The following is a 19036-nucleotide window of genomic DNA, read 5'->3' as shown; positions in this document are numbered from 1 at the left end:
GCTCGCAAATATATTATATTATAGTAGTAGTTATAGAAAAGGATAACGGAAATGGCCCCAGAGGCTGACCTTTTGGCCCTTTTGGGGCCAGGCTGGTGCCAAGACTTAGCCCTAAAAGGAGGGCTTTGATTCAGGGTAAACTCTGGGGCCTGTTCCCTATTCCTTTTGGCCTTTTTGGGGCCAGGGTAGTGCCAGGTCTTATCCCAAAAGGGGTTGGATACAGATTAGACTCTGGGAGATTTCCCTGGTCCTTTTGGCCCTTTTAGGTGCAGCTGGTACCAAGACTTTGAGAGCCAAGTTTAGTTTATGTATAAGTTCGTATGGAACGTGTTGATATTTTGTTATAAATGTGTAATTTTATGTTTCACGGATAAATAATTTGGTTGTTTAAATAAGCAAAATTAATTTGATTACATTTGTAGAATTTATTTGTAGTCTTTGCCTACTGATGTAAATATGTTACTGTCACTTTAAGAGAGATAGAGCTGAAGAAACACGCAAATCAAGGCGCGCAGGAGACAGCGCAAAACAGAGCCAGATGTGTTCTTACTGTAGTTGTATTCTATTTTTGGAAAATAGCTGTATTTGAGAAGTGTCACAAAACTGTGGATTAAACTGTTTTAAATATTTTTTTACATCGGAGTCCCGTGGGAGTTTTTTATTATCAATTAAAGTATGTTCGAGTGATACCATCGGCAAAAACAAGACCTCAGCACACACAAATTTGCCCAGAAAGGTGGTCTTTGATTCAATCTAAAATATTGAGAAAGAAATCAAAGGATGTACATCACGACTACGACTACTGAGCGCACCAAATTCCCTGCAGCACAGATAGAACAAGCGGGCGTGTCATCACAAATCATATATGCCGGATGTGTGTCTTGACCTCCACTGAACCCCTGGGGTTGACTCACCGAACCCCTGGGGTTAGAACCACTGATCTAAAGTCATTTATTTATGTGTCTTTTAGTAATTAGTGCCCATCAGAATCCTCACATTAAAAGCTGAATCAATTACTGAAGTAAACAAGCTTAAAGCAACTACTTTTTACGTTTCATCTATTAATTATAGCTTAACTTTGCAAAACTTAAAAGGATGACCATTATCATGAACAAATGGTGCAGAGCAGATTGTACTGATGACCATGTATCATTTTGCCGCTATAAGACTCATATTGTATTGCTCTAACTCTCTACTTCTGACCAGGAGAAGCAGATTGTTTTGCCCCTAATCATCAATAAGTTTTGGTGCACTGCATTGAGTCGCCCAGTAGGCCGCTCACCAAAATCAATGAGCACTGTTCCTTATCCTAATTGAATCGTGTCCTACTTTTAAATGAAAAATCAAATAAATAGTCACTAATGAACCCCACAACATGGTCCTGCTTGTGCCATTTCTCCTCTTCAAAAACGGTCTGCAAACCATGATGGATAAAAACAAGAGAGTACGTCCTCATCTGGACGGTTAATCAAAATGAGAAATGGCACATGCTCGGAAATGGACAATGGTTTATGAGTCAGGCCGAAACCAAATTATACATAGCTGATTAATGTTCATGTAAGAATGATATTCTCATTAGGCCATTTGGATTTGCACAGCATATCTAGCACTAAGTACACAAAAATATGAATGTTTTTGTCCTCATTAGGTCCGTTGCAGTTAAAAGAACCTTGAACAGCTGGTACAGTATTATAAAACAACCAACTCCTGCCCTCTTTAGACTTCTCTCTTTCTCTTGATCCTAAAACTGATTCCTCTTCGCTTTTCCACCTGTGGACGTGTCTTCCTTTAACATCAAAAGCAACTCTCTGAGATTGCGTTAAGATGCTGTCATTGCTGAGATCAACTGTAGAAAAAGTGCATCAAAAGTGAGGGATTTTCTCAGGCGCAGTAGTTTGCTGTGCCCACATCCAAATGTAAATGTCATCCAAATGAATTTGTTGTGAAATTAAAATCCCAGGTGTGTTCACATTGTCTCGACTCTGTTGTGATTACATTGTCTTATTATGAGTCCGATTTGATTAGAAAACATTAGCCAATCTAATTGTCTTTTCTTTGTTTGGAATATGGATTTCTAAAGAAGACCACAGAATGTGCTGGGAGCAAGTACACAATGTAAGGACAATGTATTTACTCACATCGACATGTCAATGTGAGTAAAGCATAGACAGAAAGGACCTCTGCTCCATGGAAACAGATGGAGGTATGAACACAAGTCATGTGTGAAAATGGGCCTAGATGTGCAAAGATATGTATATTATTTCTGTTTTCTAGTTTTATAATATGTCAGAGTTATAGACATTTATGAGTATATGATATTGTCTTAATTTGGCAATTTGGCGAAAGTAACTCCCTAATACGCTAATATTTTCAATCACCTTATGACACTATTATTCTAAATGCACAGTTTTTGAGTACCTGGAATGATAATAAATGTATACATCTACATTTTACTACATACAGTAGTTTACCTACTCTACCTTATATAATTGTTGAAAGCATTGACAATTGCATACCATCCGTTTAAAAACATTTTAGTTTATTTAAATGTTCCTTTGGAGATCCAAGTTATATTCTAGTTTAAGCTCATCCACATTCAGAGCGTTTAACCAGGGCCAGGTGCAAACTATGCTCTCTATTGAAATTCAGTTATGCTCCAGCCGGCAAAATACTGAATTCCCAAACTGTAGTCACTAAGTGCAAGAATACACACATCATATTTTAGTTTTCCTAGACTCAATCCAGTGAGACCTGTGTCCCAAACTAACCTCAAGGTTTTCAGGGAGTATTTTTGCTCTGTGGATGCATATTAATAAATAAAACACCATGTTTGTTATAATAAATTATTCGATGCTATTTATCTTCCGTCAGTATTAAAACATTTGAAGCATGAATCAGAGGGAAGTACTTGGTGTAATAAAATCGGAGTCATTTAGACCCGGCCATAATTACAGTATTAGCCTGGGGTTATCTGCTGCTTCATATAATATTCATAACTTTAGCGACGCATTGGCAGTGTTATTAGACTGTGTGAGCTTGTCTGTCTCCAACAGGCTGAGCAGGTACTTGTGTTTGTGTTCCAGCTTCATTTGGACATCTGAGCGCTACAAGCTGTAAGGTTAGTAAATGCAAAGAGACACGGCCACAAACTCTCTGAGCAACTGAAATCTATAATGTGTCAATTTGTCATTGTACACTATTTTGTCTATATAGTAACAAGTTATGGCTCCATAACAACAACGTATAGCAGTTATATATCTTTAAATTAGTATTATGTGACGGTCTCATTTTTAAAAATCAGTTTTAAGTTGTTACCTCACGAGGAAGAAGAGGACTGGCAGTGAGCCAGCGCCTGCAGCCAGCTCAGAGAATTGTCTTGATTAGCGTAATTTATGCATAATTGTCTAATTTCAGCAAGGTGGTGAAAAGCATAATTTGCAGCATGTGCCACCATTGCATGAAAGCCAGACAATCACATCACTTGCGTCACACGTTGATAAGTCGTATGTTTGGGCTTCAGTGCCAAGCCAGTGTTGAAAGAGTGGGAACACTAAAAAAGACGTATGACAAATGAATATGTAAATTTCTGCACAAATGGTGATGATTTGACGTAGAAACATTGGAATATGTAAAACCATAAAACTATATTGTCATGATTATGCCACGTTGCATCATAGAACAAACATTGCATGGCACAGAGCAGTGCACGGTGAGGGCTTCACTGTGTGTGTGCAACCTCCTCCACAGGAGAACAAAGAGAGACAGGAGGTGAGCTGGACAGCATCTCAGCCTGAGAGGACGCCCAAGGCCACAGCAGCTGTCCTGTGCCATGACAGCAGGGCCCTCTGGTGGACACATGTGTCACTGCTCACACCCTCCCCAGTGGAGCTCTGATGTGTTTAAGGTGCAGCAGTGCAGGACTCTAGCCTCGGCGGTCGTGTGTGAGGTTGTGGATCTTCTGCTGTTGTTCACTAAAACATATGCTGTGTCTTGATGGATTGGCTGCATTAGAAGGTCTCACCCTCTGATAAAATGCAAATAGATTAATGGTAGATTAATTTAATGTTTTTCTTTGTTATTTCATATTGGCAGCCTATCCCATAATGATAGTGATGCATTTCAAAGTGCAGTTCAAATGATTAATTTAGAAATACAATTATATGTTTGGATTGGGATCAGGTTTGATTGCTTCATAATCAAACTACTTTATAACTGTGTGCAACTGTAAACATAGAAACATTATCAGGAGGTCCCGGCTTACACAGAGTAGGATATAAAACCTGAGTTCCCAGACTCGATTCTCAGATTGAGAATGACTCTTGAGTCGAATTGTTTAGTCCAGATGAAACAACTGAACGTTGTCTACAATGGAACACTCCTGGACGATTGAGGCATAACACTGACCCATACAAACATGAGTTATATTAAACATATCTCTCGTAAATCTAATCTTTTGTATCAGACGCGGCATAATGTGTATGCAATATGACCAATGTATAATATCTATAATATAGCAGCTCATGTAGTAGTTAGAGCTGCACCCACACGGGCCACTGTAGAATACCTTTGCCCCCATTTAACTTTCATTAGCAGATTCAATGACTTTATTTCATACCCAGGAGGTAATTAATTAACATGACAGTTTATTTATAACTTTCAAAATCATGAAATGCTGCATAACCTACTGTAAAACATAAATCATAACCCAAAACAGCAGTTGATATTGTTCATGGGCGTTACACGACGTGTGCTCTTGGACAGTACATTAAGCCTTCCTCATTGACCATTAGACTGAATGTGTTTATCTTGAACAGCTTGGAATGCTTTTCAAAGTACATCCGGCGTGTTTGATGGATGAAAGCTGTCAAGATCAGTGCCATTTTCTTAACAGTTTCTTGGTTTATTTGTCTCTTATCAAAGCTGGTATTTGACACAGGAAGTTAGTTTTATAGTAGATGCGGAAGATGTCAAAAACCACAATTGTGAGACAGAAAACGTGTAGTGTAATCTCACAAACAAAAGTATAATGTCATATTTCTGCTCTTTTGTGATTCATTCTTTGGTCTATTCACATTTTGTACAATACCTGAACCTCAACCACCACATTTACTGATGCATGGTCAAATATAAATGTCATGTTTCATATTCAGTTTGGTTAACAGTACCCGCTGCTACAATTGTATAATCTGTTTATTTCGGGATTTTTAAACTTGATTTCAATACTAAAGAAAATGCACAAACCCTGATACCGATTTTTGATTCCACAATAATTAAAACACAATTTTGTGGACACCCAAAATAGGTATTTTCTACCCTTTTTACATGTGAATACCTAGTTTTTTAGTATTTCTAGGAGTTTTTGTTTATAAGAGTTTTGTTTATAAGAGTTATTCTATTAAGAGTGTTTTTTTAAACTTCCTATAAGTTATCTGTCCTTTTCCTCTGTATCTACCTGCGTTGCAACAATGAAATTTCCCCATGTGTGGACAATAAAGGAATATCTTATCTTATATTTGGTCAGATCATAGAGATACTTCAATTTGCAAGCACTACACCTGTTTGGTCGATCAAAAATGTACCTAGTCGACTACAGTCCTACAAAATAGTTACAGTTTCTTTAATATTACCACACGATCGTACACTAGTTTAGATAATTCAAAACAGACAATTCAAAAACTACCTAAGAAATATCCAATGTTGTCATTAGTATGTGTTTTTTGTTTCTTTTCTAGCTTCAACACTAGTTCTAGCATTGATTAATGTCTGGGTATGGATTTGTTTGACATCCGTAGGTGTGATATTACTATATTTATTATTATTATTATGACTCTGTGTGTAGCTGATTCCTCTTTAGTGAGGCAGGATGTGTGGGTGTCAGAGCCCTGTTCTCTCTGGGTGGCGCTTACATTACTTATAGCACATCTTAAAACTGTCTACTCTAGTTTTATTCAAATCAGAACTTCCGAGACAAGATTGACAAGATCTTTGTGCATATAGTTTGACCTGTACATACTTTTTTGAAACTCTTTAACATATTCTACATTTGCTTTTACAGCGCAGATCCTCGGTGAGCTGCTGAGAGGGGCTTTTTCTACAATGTATAAGAGTCAGGTGTTGAATACTGATGCTCTACGAATACAAAGGTGTGTTTCAAAGCCTGTGTTTATCACTTTTTTTGGTAAATATCAGGTGCAAGGATCAATCTGTTTTGTCTTAGTTATGTAAAGAGGATTAAATTATTGTGTATATGAGCTGCAGGCATACACATAGATTTACATTCTAAAGTTGCATGCTGACATTTGCTCAAGAAATTAATCATGCATTCAGAGCACCATGCATATTCACGCAGTCACGAGGAAGTCCTTACTGCACCATATGCACAGGCAGACCCACGCAGACCGCTTCAGTTTAGAGACAGGATAGTGATTGTAAAAGAGGTTAGACATTTTGGGTTGGTCCTGGTGTTGTCATAATTCTTAAATGTTTATCTTAATTCTCTAAACCAATTTTGAAACCACAATTAATTTAAAAATGCTCTTATTTATGTCAATGTTTAAAACAATAGACTGACTTTTTCAACACAAATAATAATACTTTGTGTACTAGTTCAGCTAAAGCTCAAGATTATTCTAAAACTGTTATAGAAAGGCTCTGTTTATGATTTTATTTGCATCCAAACTATTTGAAATTAGTAGCTAGTTTTGATACTAGATTTAGGATCAAATAGTATTTGATTTTCAATACTGGTTCTAATTAAACTAAGAAAAAGTAAGGCTTGCACTTTTAATCTAAATACACACAGTCTGAAGGTTTTCTCAGCTATAGAGGAATACAAAATATTTTCAGGAAATCAAGTATGAGTGAATTATTTTGTGTTTATTCTTTGAAAACTCTCTCTTTAATTAGTTTTTTTTTTTTTATGTTAAAAGTATAAATTTACCAATCCAGCTTTTTCAGTGCAAATATTGACATTTGATTTTAAGTATCCACCAATACCCAACGATTCCACTACAAAGACTCAAATTTTAAGTTTCTCCTTTAATTTATTTATTTAGTTTTATACTAAGGTTAGTGAGAATTCCAGAGCAAGCTTCTTTAAGTTGATTTTATTTAAAGCACAAGTAGTTCTGCAACACTTAAATCACATTCTAAGTCACTGCTCTGTGGCCATCACCATAGCAACGGCCCTGGTAAACAAATGCTCTGCAGTGAGGGACTAGCTTCATGTAAAACCAAAGTATAATGAATCTCTCTGACGACCACAGTGAACAGACTTTTCAGATTCACCCTTGAGCTATTTCAGTTTTTGCACATAAACTATGAGGAACTGTGCGTTAAGCAGTTTTAACACATGACACACCATCATGCGTTTAAACTGTCTAACGTTAAAATTGTCTAACCACATTTTTTCGACGTTCCATCCTGTGCTCTATAGGCATTCCGCGTAAATCTCATTTTGAATTGGATTCCGCACTGACAAAAGGTCAAAACCCAACAAATGCTCAATGCTGTCTGTCAGTCCATAGCTCTCAACAGCAGCTTTACTCCTCTTTATATAAAAAAACAAACAAATCTAAAACCTGATTTCCCTCTGTGCACAGAATGTCACCACTTATAATTATGGTAAATCAGACTATTGTCAAAACTACAGTGTCAGTTTCACTAAGAGTCCATCCATTTGTAAGGGTCCATTTGTTTGTACCTTTTGGAGTACAAAAGGTACATTTGTTTGTTACCGTTGGAGTAGAAAAGGTACTCAGTTTGAATTGGGAGTAATTTTAGTCAAGTGTTTTAAGAAAAATCATTCGGTTTAAAAGTGGGTTTCAAACAGAAATGACAAACTGATCCAAATATGTAAATAATTGTTATGAATGCTTATCCTTCAAGAAACAACAAAACATATTTGCTTAAGGATACATACCCAAAATAGCTTTTATCTAATCAATATTTTGAAGCCAGCATCATTGTTGGTTAAATTTGGATCATTTGAAGAGTTGCGCCAGGTTCAAATATTAAATCAGTTTGTTGGGTTGATTTTTATGACACTCTAATTTGCATAATAGATCTGATAGTCTCCAAGTTTACTCCGTGAAAATGTGTAAATTGTATGCTGTTGCTGTGTTTATAAAAATTGTAGTGTAAACTGTATAGCTTTGTCACAGATGCACTTTTTGTCTTATTTCTAATTCTGGCTTAAAAAGCAAGTGGTTATACTTATTTTTTACATTTCTAGATGTTAAGATAAGATAATCCTTTATTGTCCACACATGGGGAAATGTAATTGTTGCAACGCAGGTAGATACAGAGGATGTATCTACCAGATGTGAAATGACACAGTTTGTCCACTAGGTGTAGCTGTAGGTCTACAATTGAGCCGTCTGAAACAGGAAGACTTGTTTCCACAGCAAAGGCTATAGCTGTTTCATCAATATTATGGTGTGTTGCAGAGAAGTTTCACTCAATATAATCACGCTAACTGATGCGGTGAGCGGATTCTTCACTGCTCCACTTGCGTTAGAGTTTCACCTTTACACACCTGTGAGCCTGGATCAATGTGTGCCACATGGGCAGTTATCCGCTCTGCCACAGAAGATGGGGATAAGTGCCCGGAGACATGGAGGATGCCCAACACTTCTGAGGGCCACAGTTTGACAAGTTCTACTGAAACTGCACAAATAGACCCAAACTGGGCTTTATTTTGGAGGAAACATGCCACAAAGGGGTAACAACTGTAACAACTGCAACATTTTGGTTTTACTGTTGATGATTGGAAATATATCATACTGGGAAGAAAATGTACAATATGTTGTTTAGAAAATCTGTAAGACTAGTGATTTCCAAAATAGGAGATGCATCACATGTTAATTTATACTAAAACAAGTATCGTAACTAGATACTATTTTGAATATTAATGGTTAAAGAACAAAAAGTCAACAGGTTAAAATGCGAACAGTTTTAGAATAATTTTGTGCGTTATCAGAACAAGTATAAGACCACATGGCAAAACATAAAGTACTATTATTTTGTGTTGAAAACAACAAAATTGTATTGTTTTATTGTGGTATATAAATTGGTATTGAGCATATAGTATCAAAATTGAGTTTGACATTTTAGTATCATCGAGTGAAAACATTTGCAACATTTTTTGGGTATACTTAAGTGTAACATTAAATAACGTAGTTTTTTGAATAGGTTTAATTTGAATTGTAGGAGGCAGCATGATATTTTGTCATTTATAAGAGGATAAGATGGTCATTATTATGGGAAGAATTAAAAATAGTCCGTTTGTGTGATCTCAAACATGATATCAGTACTATCTCGTTTTAAAATGCCTTACAAATCTGGCCCAGGAGCAGTAAACGCCTTGTCCACACAGATGAGACGGAGAGGAAGGTAAGAGGCGTGCAAAGGTAACACTGTTTGCCCAGCGCTCCCACAGCCATATACTCATTTGGACGGCTCCTAATTGCTGAGTAATCGTCTGCTTGTGAGTGCCGTCTGCCTGCAATCTATGTTAGGAAGCAAATACTTTAATCAGGTTTATATCAAACAGTAGCCTGTAAAAACATGACATTTACAACAGAGTGCCATAAAGCTGTGTAAGCTAATCAATAGGCACACGCACAAATGCACACGCAGACACACACTCACGCACACAAGCAAGACACACAATGCATGATTTAGTGTCAGCTGCTCTACATGAAGCCAGTACAGACACAACGTGCTTCAAGGCCTCTCTTTGTCTCCTATTTAATTCAACTAAATGTGAAATGTACACATCATTAGAGTTCAGAGCAAAAGCTGATCAATTATGTCTTACTATTGAAGCAGAAGAAAAAAAAGGCTTTAAAATTGAAGTGGCTTTGCGCACTTGCAGGTTTGAATGTTTGAGCATATTTTTGAATATCTGGCTTGACCCAATGTTACTGGAAAACTAGCAGAAAGATAATGATAAATAAATGAAATACATAGTGTAAAGATAATCTAAATTAATTCACATTTTCAGCATTCATGTTGAATTAGACTTGTTCTCTGTTATTGCCACCTTTTTATCGCTCTACTTTTTAAAGATTTTTGTTCCTGAAGGCTTTATTAGATATTCGATAGAGAGAGGATATGGACGCACGGCAAATGCTCATAGTCGTGACTAAAACAGCACCACTGTGGCTCCAGCCACACAAGTGCATCGTCTTAAACCACTGCACCACCAGTGAGCACGGGTTTGACCTTTTGAATAAAGCACTTATTGACTAGATTTGATTTTTTTAATTGACTCGTTTAAATGTGCACTAAGATGTTATTGCTTTGCCTGGAATGTTTCTCTGTGTGACATTTGACTTGTCTGTCTTGCATTTATTCTTATTTCTCCGTGGAGACAGATAAGTTTAATGACCAATAACATCTTCATGACAGACAGGTGGCGTTCCATACGTAATAAAACTATATTGTGTACATTTAACATTGAATTCAAAGGACCGAGCTGGCCAAAAGCATTGATTTAGGAACATTCAGCTAACAAAGAAACCAAATTATAAATATTGCTATAGGTTTACTGCCGTCACAATGTTGATAAACCCACGCTGGAGTTAACACATTTAATTATATTATCCACACAGTAGCATGGTCTGTAAAGTAGCCGGCAAATATTCATCTCTGCAGCCTTACAACTCCTCACATGCATGTTATTATGTTATTGACTGATGTGGGATCTCGGCTGCCCGTCTAATCAATCAGCCTTCTGCTTTATTGTGTGTCTATTTGTCAAACGGCAGTTGCTTTCATGTCATTAACTTTCGCTGGCTCATTATTGGACGGGAAAAACACACCGCAGCGAGCAAATCCTGCAAGAGGCCGATCATAAAGTCCCACAGCTAAGCCTCCGACGGTCTGATGACTTAAGATACAGGTGATGCCATTGTAAAGTTCTACGAGCTCGGATCACTGCTTTATGACGGCTGCACTTAAACCTGTTGAGGACTCTTATCTTACCTCTGACAAAAGCGACTGGGCTGAGAATATTTTGACTTGACGAGTGCGTCTACTTGAACTTGAAGATCTACAGCGTATGAGATTATCCCATATAATGGTAACCAACCAATTCATTGCATCTATTCTGATTTGGGTTGTCAAAGTATCGAAAATCAGACACTAATCGATATTGAAACTAGTGGAATAGAATGGAATAAGGTATTTTTCTCAAGAGGCTATTTGTCTTGGACAGGGCGCTACATATTTGATGTATACAAAATATTAAAATACACAAGCTTGTGCGAGTAAAGTGCTGTAAGAGTACAATATATTATGTGAACAAATATCAAGACCAAAAAAATCATATTCATAACATCGAATTTGAGTGTTACCTTTGACCTTTTGTGAACTGTTTTCAAATTATCTTGAGCTATATTGACCACAGTATTGAATAAAGAAAGTACTATTATTTTTCTATTTTGAACTTGTCACATTTCTAAAACATTGACCCCAAAAAAGACCATCAAAATCAGTGTTGAATTGAGTACTTTCCTTTGAGTTTGATATTTTAGTATCACAATAACTCTTTTAATAACTATTTTAATAATTGATAGTTATTTCCTGAAGAATAAACAGACAGCACGCGCTGAAAAGAGGTTTTCACAGGCATTGGAAAGATAGATAAATAGATGGATCAATATAGTTATTGTGGACTCGTGGTCCATACTAATATATATTTTGTGATACTACGTTTTGATCAAATAATTAATATGTTTTTTTCATATCATTCATAATACTAGAAATAGTTATTTGACTGAGTTACTACATGTTCATAATGGCAGCCAAAAATATACTATAAAAGGTGTTTGTCTCACTAGTTGATTAATTATCAATAATTCACTATTCTAAGCTTCTGGTTTGTCAAGCTCAGGTTTACAACTCCGTAAGTTTGTCTGAAAGCATACAAAATATCTTTGACTGTATTTATCATCATAATAACTAATCTAATGAACACACATCGTTCACTAACCCTACTTTACAACATGGCTATGATTAATACCTTATGTGGCCTTTACTATTCATTAAAACATCACAACCTAAACAAAACCATCTTAATTAAAAATGCCACACACAAAAAGAATAGAAAGAATATCAGATGCATTATGTATTTGAATATCATTGCATTGTCTAGGGGAGAGTTGTTGTGTACTGTACTACTTTTTAAATATCCTATCTTTGAAAGTGTAAAATGCAGGATGCTGTTGACCCACAGCCCTCAGTGACTTTGACTGAGACAAGGTTAACTGCAACCTCAGGCCTCTTGTTTTCAGAGCATCCCGTTTGTAATTTTAGCTCTGCTCTTTGGCCACACCAGTGAGAGCCCTCTGACAGATCACAGGTACATCTCCCATTGTAGAAATAAATAAATTATCAGATAGATTTAGGGGGGGGAAATCCTTCTGGTGTAAATGCTGTAATTTGCCTCTCAGCTGGTAGAGGCAGCTTTGACAACGGCTAAACAGCTCTGAGGCACAAAAAACAATCAATACAGATTCTCTGCACCATCCCGGGCCCACCTGCTCTCTGCTCCGAGTCCCACACAGGGAGGCAACCCCCACTACCTCCAATACACACACAATATGCAAAGCCCCGATACAGGCCTGGTGTGTCACAGGGCTCTGACAGCCCCTCCACGACTCCCTTACACCTGCTGAAAAGTGTCATTGTCTTTGGTCCGGTGTGCAGCGCTAACAGGTTGAGTTTCCATATCCACGCATCAGTATTCTCTTTAGGTGGCCCCTTGTTCCCACACAGGCGCTGTTATTTGTGCTGTCTGACGCCCACTTCCAGGATTACAGCTCAGCTCGCTGTCAGACAATCAGCCGACAGCGGACACACACGCAGGCAGCCGCGCACACGCTGCTTCTCCCCTCGCGCTCGCCCTTACACCATACTCTTTTGACTCCTCTTTTTCATATTGCAATGTTGTTGATGCCGCCGTGTTCATACTCAAGGTCCATTTGATGCATGTGTCAGGCGTGAGGTGGAGGTTTAACTGATTACATCAAACTCCAGTGTGGTAAAAGAGCACAAAGGTGTCAATCTGGGCCCTGTGATGGGAGATCAGTGGAACAGTAATGCAATGGTAGTGAGTTATTAAATGAATAAAGAGGCAGAGCTGCCGAAGCGTATTGATTTTTCACAGCTCCCTGAGGCTCGGAGGGCTTTCAAGGCAGGAGAAGGACACACACACACACATTGGGCATAGACACAGACACACATGTATTCAACGACACACATATACAGACAGACAGAGAAAGGTTTAGGAGTGAAAGGATAATGGCCCCAACAGTTGCAGTCTCACTTAAAACACAGTTTGGGCTCTCAAGGTTTCCCACTGGGCGCCCGCTGCCTGATAAAAGGACTCATTCGGAACCGGCCTGGGTTTTGTTCTGCTTTGCCCACTCCAGCTGTAATGCACTCACACTTTTCTGTACAATGCACACGTGCTGTACAACATATCGGCGTTAGGTTAGCCTCCTCTTAGCCACCTGGGGCTGTAAGCTTTGTGGGGGGAAAAGCCTTAATCATAAAAGGATGGAGTGTAACAGGTTTATCAAAAGCTCTGGTGTGATGAATGGCCTTATCTGATTAAGCGCAGCGATTTACCCTGAAGGTGAGCGAATATCAAGAGAAGCACCTTCCGTCAAATGGTATTGTTTAAATCTCACAATGCACATTACTCTGCAATCATCTTCGCAAAGCACAAATCAATGACTTGCCTAACAAGTGTTGTAACGAGAACGCTGTATAGTCGTAGCTATAGCTAGTGTGCTACAAATAGAAGCATTTTTTTTTAATCGTTTTGTCACAAGCTTCAAAGGAAATATGTACACCGCGGCCTTTGTGTCATCATGATGAATGCTCAAGGCATTTTCAGCGAGTGTAAATGTGAGCGAACCTAGATCCATCTTGATTTCACAAGTCCATCGGAGTCCATAAGGGGAGGGTCAGTGTCCATCTGTTAGCCTGATGTGACACGGGGCCTGCACAAAAGAATGCCCCCATAGCATTGACTGTGTGTTTCTGTAGAAAGAAACTAACAAGACAGAGACATCAGTGTGTCTCTTTGTGCATCTCCTCACACTGTAAGCACTCTTACATATTCTTGTTAAGAAGCAACAATGGCTTCCTCACAATCCATAGACATTCAAAGTGATTCAGCCCTTTGTAATGACTCCTGAAGGGCCTCTTGAGTGCAGGAGCATGAAAAAGAAGCAGGCAGTGGCTGGCGTCTTGGCTCTATTAGACGCTGGAGCTTAGTCTTACTGATAAAACCCTTCTTCTCAGTAATGACGCTAATGTATTTGCTTTCTTCTTCAGGCATCGCACATGTACACAGGTCGTTCAACACATGGTTGTTGATGATGACCAGCTGAAGAAATGTCAAGCAATTGCTATTATTTAGATAAAATCTTCAATTTGGTGTTTGTCATAAAGTTATGTTTATTGTACCATGTTTTGTCTGTTGCATTTGTTTCTTTATTTCTGTTTGCGTGGAATGGGGGTGAAGAGTGGTTAGAGGCATTCAGTCAATTGACCAGGAATCAATCTCGTGGAGCTGAAGCCACTACAGAACCAGACCAGTATAGACATCATGCAGCCTGGCACTGCTGACTTAACTCAAACCTTGGATAGATCCAGACTGTGGGTGAGTGGTGAACCACCGGCACTAGCCAAAGAATGTATTTTTTAACCTTTCCATGTGTTGTACTAATCTCATATTTGCTATTGTTTTGTTACCTACCTGTATGGGCTGCAAATGTAAATCAGTGTTGTGGCTGTAATCCTGTATATTTACATTTGTTTAATGCTGATGCTCTTTAATGTGCATTGTATGTCTACACAATATTAGACAATATTGTGATATGCGATACAGTGGTTAAGTATAGCAATATTGTTAATATTATTGGTTTTTAACATACTTTTGGATACAATAATTTCAGTTATGTGAAACCAAAAATATACATGCTTAAATTCACTTGAAAAGAGACAAAAGCAAGACTGAGCGAGGCTTAAATAGACCTTAACATGGAAAAAAAATTAATAAAACCTGCCCTTTATTAACTTTAATTTTAAAACCAATACGTGTCTGTCAAATCGAGGCCCTTGGTGTTATTGCAGTATATTTTGCATGTATTGATATCGTTAAGTGCATCAGCCAATATTGCGATATTGATACTTTTGCGATCTATTGTGCTGGCATAGTTTATTTTCCTTGTTAAATAAATACATTTATTAAAACAATAGACCAGATCATAGACAAAACTCAGAATGGTTAGAGATTATTTACTAAAACCATTTGAAAATAAGAACTGTGGTTCATTTATTGCAGCATTTTCAGTCCAGGCATTATCCGTCTCCTGATACTTCTGTTTGCAATTGTGGCAGTTACTTGTTGTGCTTCTGCTACGTATTTCAGAACTGTTGACAATTTGATTCTGTTACATAGGCTTCAGTCTGAGAAGAGTCTTATATTGACAGTAATGGAAGTCTCTCTCTGTGCCAGTGTAATTTGATTGGTCTGATGAGTTGAATCAGTGACACATCCCATCAATTCCCTTTAAATGAGCAGAGCTGGAGCAGACTGAGGACTGCAGTGGGAGCCTCTGCGAAGGGTGGATGACAATTCTTAGAAGTTCCAAATGATTCAAGATACCAGAGTCTTGGATTTGGATCTAACCACAAAATAAACTTTTTGGTAGTTTTTTTGCGATAGTTTTTGTTACCCCATTCGTTTTTTAAAGCAGTTACCAAAACCTGTTATGGTTTAATGAAGTATATCTATTGTTCGAAGCTAGATAAGTACAATAAAGTATTCAAATGAGAATAGACATGAGGCAAAGGACACTCTTCTGACTCACAAATAGACACTGAGAGACCAAAGCCTCACTATAGTGTGTTTCTGTGCGTTGTGAAAGGCACATTCCCACATTACAGACTGCAGGGGAATCAATACTTTTCTCTGCCACATACAGATGAATTTTCAGGGGCCGACTCGACGTGTGCTAAAACATTGAAGCTCTTGCATTTACAAGAAAGAGTTGGTTGAACCTTGAACGGTGAATAATAACAGGGACATTGTTTAGTCTTGTGAAATGTATTTATATTCAACCATTACAACTCTATCGTGTTCATGTGAAGAATATTGTATTGTATGTGACGACACTTTTACATGAGCGAGTACAAACTTCTCTGTATATGAATAGTTTAAAAAAGTTTCAGATTTCAGAACTGCCATGTATTTGGGCCTCAAAACATCTGCCATGGACACAGTAAATGGATACTTTTCAAGCACAGTTCTAACAACGGGAAAGAAGGACATCATGAAGGAATTGATGACACAGATTACACCAACAATCAGGAGATGGACTGAAATTATAACTGACTGTCGAAAATTGAAAAATTTCACATTTGTGCTTAATTTGAAAATGTGTCTTTTTGACAGACTCAGAGTTTTAGTTCATTGTATGTTTTGTGTTACGCTCTGTGTTTTGTTATATGTTCTATGTTTTATGTGTAGAAAAAAATGAAACAAAACCCTAAATTCTTGCTGAAATCGCACATACAGTTACAATTACAAACTAACCTTTTCCTCTTGTAGCTGCACCACGTGAGCTGCTGTCCCTGGTGGCCTTCATTATCCCGGAGGATGTCCAGGTCGTTGGGAGCGGCTTCTCAGACTGAACATGTATTGCTTTGTTGCAGTGACAGTAATTAGACAGCGGTGAGTTGTATCCACAGGTGTTTAACATCTCACAACACAGAGGAATTAATGCAGTTAGTAGCACTGTCTCCTGCTGAGAGTGTAACCAAACAGAGGCAACAGTGAGCAGCCTCGTGCTCAGCCCATTCAGTCCTCCCCTCCAGCCTGTTTTAACACAGGATCCTTTAATGCAGGGCTAACAACATTTGGGGAGTATTTTTAAACAAAATGAAATTGCTGAGGCGCCACCTCTGTCTGCCCCGGTGCGGCATGGGATACAGTTCCCTGGCCTCGGAGCGGCTGCAGGAATTCAAACTCCTGCTAATGAAGACGTGGGAGGGGCTGGCTGCTGCGCAATGATAGGATTACATTGTCATATAGTAGCATAATACAACAGTAGTGCAGGACAAGGAGAGAGCCTGAGCAGAGGCCGTGGTGTCAAGGCGGCTTAAGTGTGCTGCTCTTTTTGGTATCAAATAATGAGAGTGTCTGAGAGGGTTATATTAAGTATTATTATTTTACACTACGTATTTTTGAGTATTTCCTTTCTATTAATACACATTAGACTGCAATTATCATCGTCATTGTTATGTTTAAGTACTATGTATTTTGATTTATTCTGTACATATTTAATGGATGATATAATGTAATCTCTACATATGGAAGTCCAAACTATTTATTGAAGAACTAAACAACTTTAATAAGCAGAAGGTAAATAGAAGATGCAGCTATATGAAACAGAAACTGTCCTGCTTTAGACCTGGTTTGGATCAGTTTGTACTCAGGAGGGGAGTTGTTAGAGTGAAAAGGCTGAGAACCACTTGTATGTAAGTAGAATCCAATTCAGCCGCTGCCGTTTTTATCAGGTATTGCCACAGCAAAGCAGTTATTTCACAGTTTACATTTGCTGACCCTGTGGATCTTGGTCACAATATTAAACCCACTGCCTTTGTCACTCCATAATAATATTGTATGTAATTTCTGTCAAAAGTGGCTCTGCGACAAGTTGGCCACTGTCCAGGGTGTACCCCGCCTAAGGCCCGAAGTCACTGGGATAGGCTCCAGTCACCCGCGACCCCGAAAGGGAACAAGCGGTAGAAAATGGATGGATGGGTAATTTCTGTCAAAAGTGTTCCCTTTATTTGTTTTTGTAATACGCTGTACTGTACAAGTTGTTTACCAGTTTAAAAGATGAAAACAATGGCTGACCTTTATGTATAACTGTGTCAGCAGATATTCTTTGTTATTCTGGCAAAAGACAAAGAATCTCTGGCACAAGTGGATAGAGAGATTTGCTGACACCACAAAGAGGCAGTGCAATACCTCGGTTTTTACTTGTCAATATGTTGTGTTATTATTGCTCGTGTAGAATTCAGAAGCCAAAAATGGGTAATAAGCAATGTATACCAAAATGACGACCATTCACTCTGATGACACTGGATGATGACTTCACCCTAAGCCCTCGGTGACCTCTGTGTCCATACGTGGTCTTGTCTCTGTAAAGGCCCTGTGCGTGTGTGTCCATGCCCTGATGTGTGCTCTGTGGGATGTGTGTCGTCGCTGAATGTTTGATGTGACCACTGGTGTGAGGAAAGGATCTGGAGTGTTGAGGTCAAGAAGGTGTGCTTTGACATACTGAGGAGCAGGAGCACATATGAAGGACTACTCCACATTTGTCCTGTCAATAGCTCCACTCAGGGGAATTTCTGCCCCGCAGCCAGGACCCTCGCGCTGGCCGCACTGGCTGAGCTCCTCGAATGTTTTTACATGAAGTATAACCACTGTTTTTAATATGTCTGACTAGCCAGACCACACACTTTGACCACGATTTTTCTGGTCTGGATCCATATCCTTTCCCCCCAATTTCAAATGGCTGTGATTAACATTGTATTTTATTGTTCTGAATGATACAAAAATATTTGAGATTCAAATGAGCGGCCGGGGTTGAATCGTTCCAAGTTCGAGTTTTTGACACAGTCCTATGGTCTGATTCCAGACCATTCTGCACAGAATGTAGGCGGGACAGCCTGGTCAGGCAAGTCTATAATAGTTAAGCAGCTGCATTGCGACAACAACAAGAAGTTCTTTGGGGATTGAATGATGAGAAACACGCCAGCAGCTGATTGGCTGTCACAAATGTCAGTGTTTAGGAGAAGAAGCAGTGGTCCCAGGGCAGCGCGCCCACCGAGGTTTGAATGTGGCAGCTATGTTTCTGCAGCTCTGGTTCAATAGAGAGGGGGAGCTGTGGCTCTATAGGTCCCTGTCTCTGTGTCATATCACACACTCGGAGGACGCACACAC

The sequence above is a fragment of the Eucyclogobius newberryi genome, unplaced genomic scaffold, assembly GCF_026437365.1.
Source record: "Eucyclogobius newberryi isolate DKJ021-1_F unplaced genomic scaffold, fEucNew1.0.hap1 SCAF_5, whole genome shotgun sequence".
In the NCBI taxonomy this organism is placed as follows: domain Eukaryota; kingdom Metazoa; phylum Chordata; class Actinopteri; order Gobiiformes; family Gobiidae; genus Eucyclogobius; species Eucyclogobius newberryi.
The sequence above is the reverse complement of the archived record's forward strand: the minus strand, read 5'-3'. Positions refer to the sequence as shown.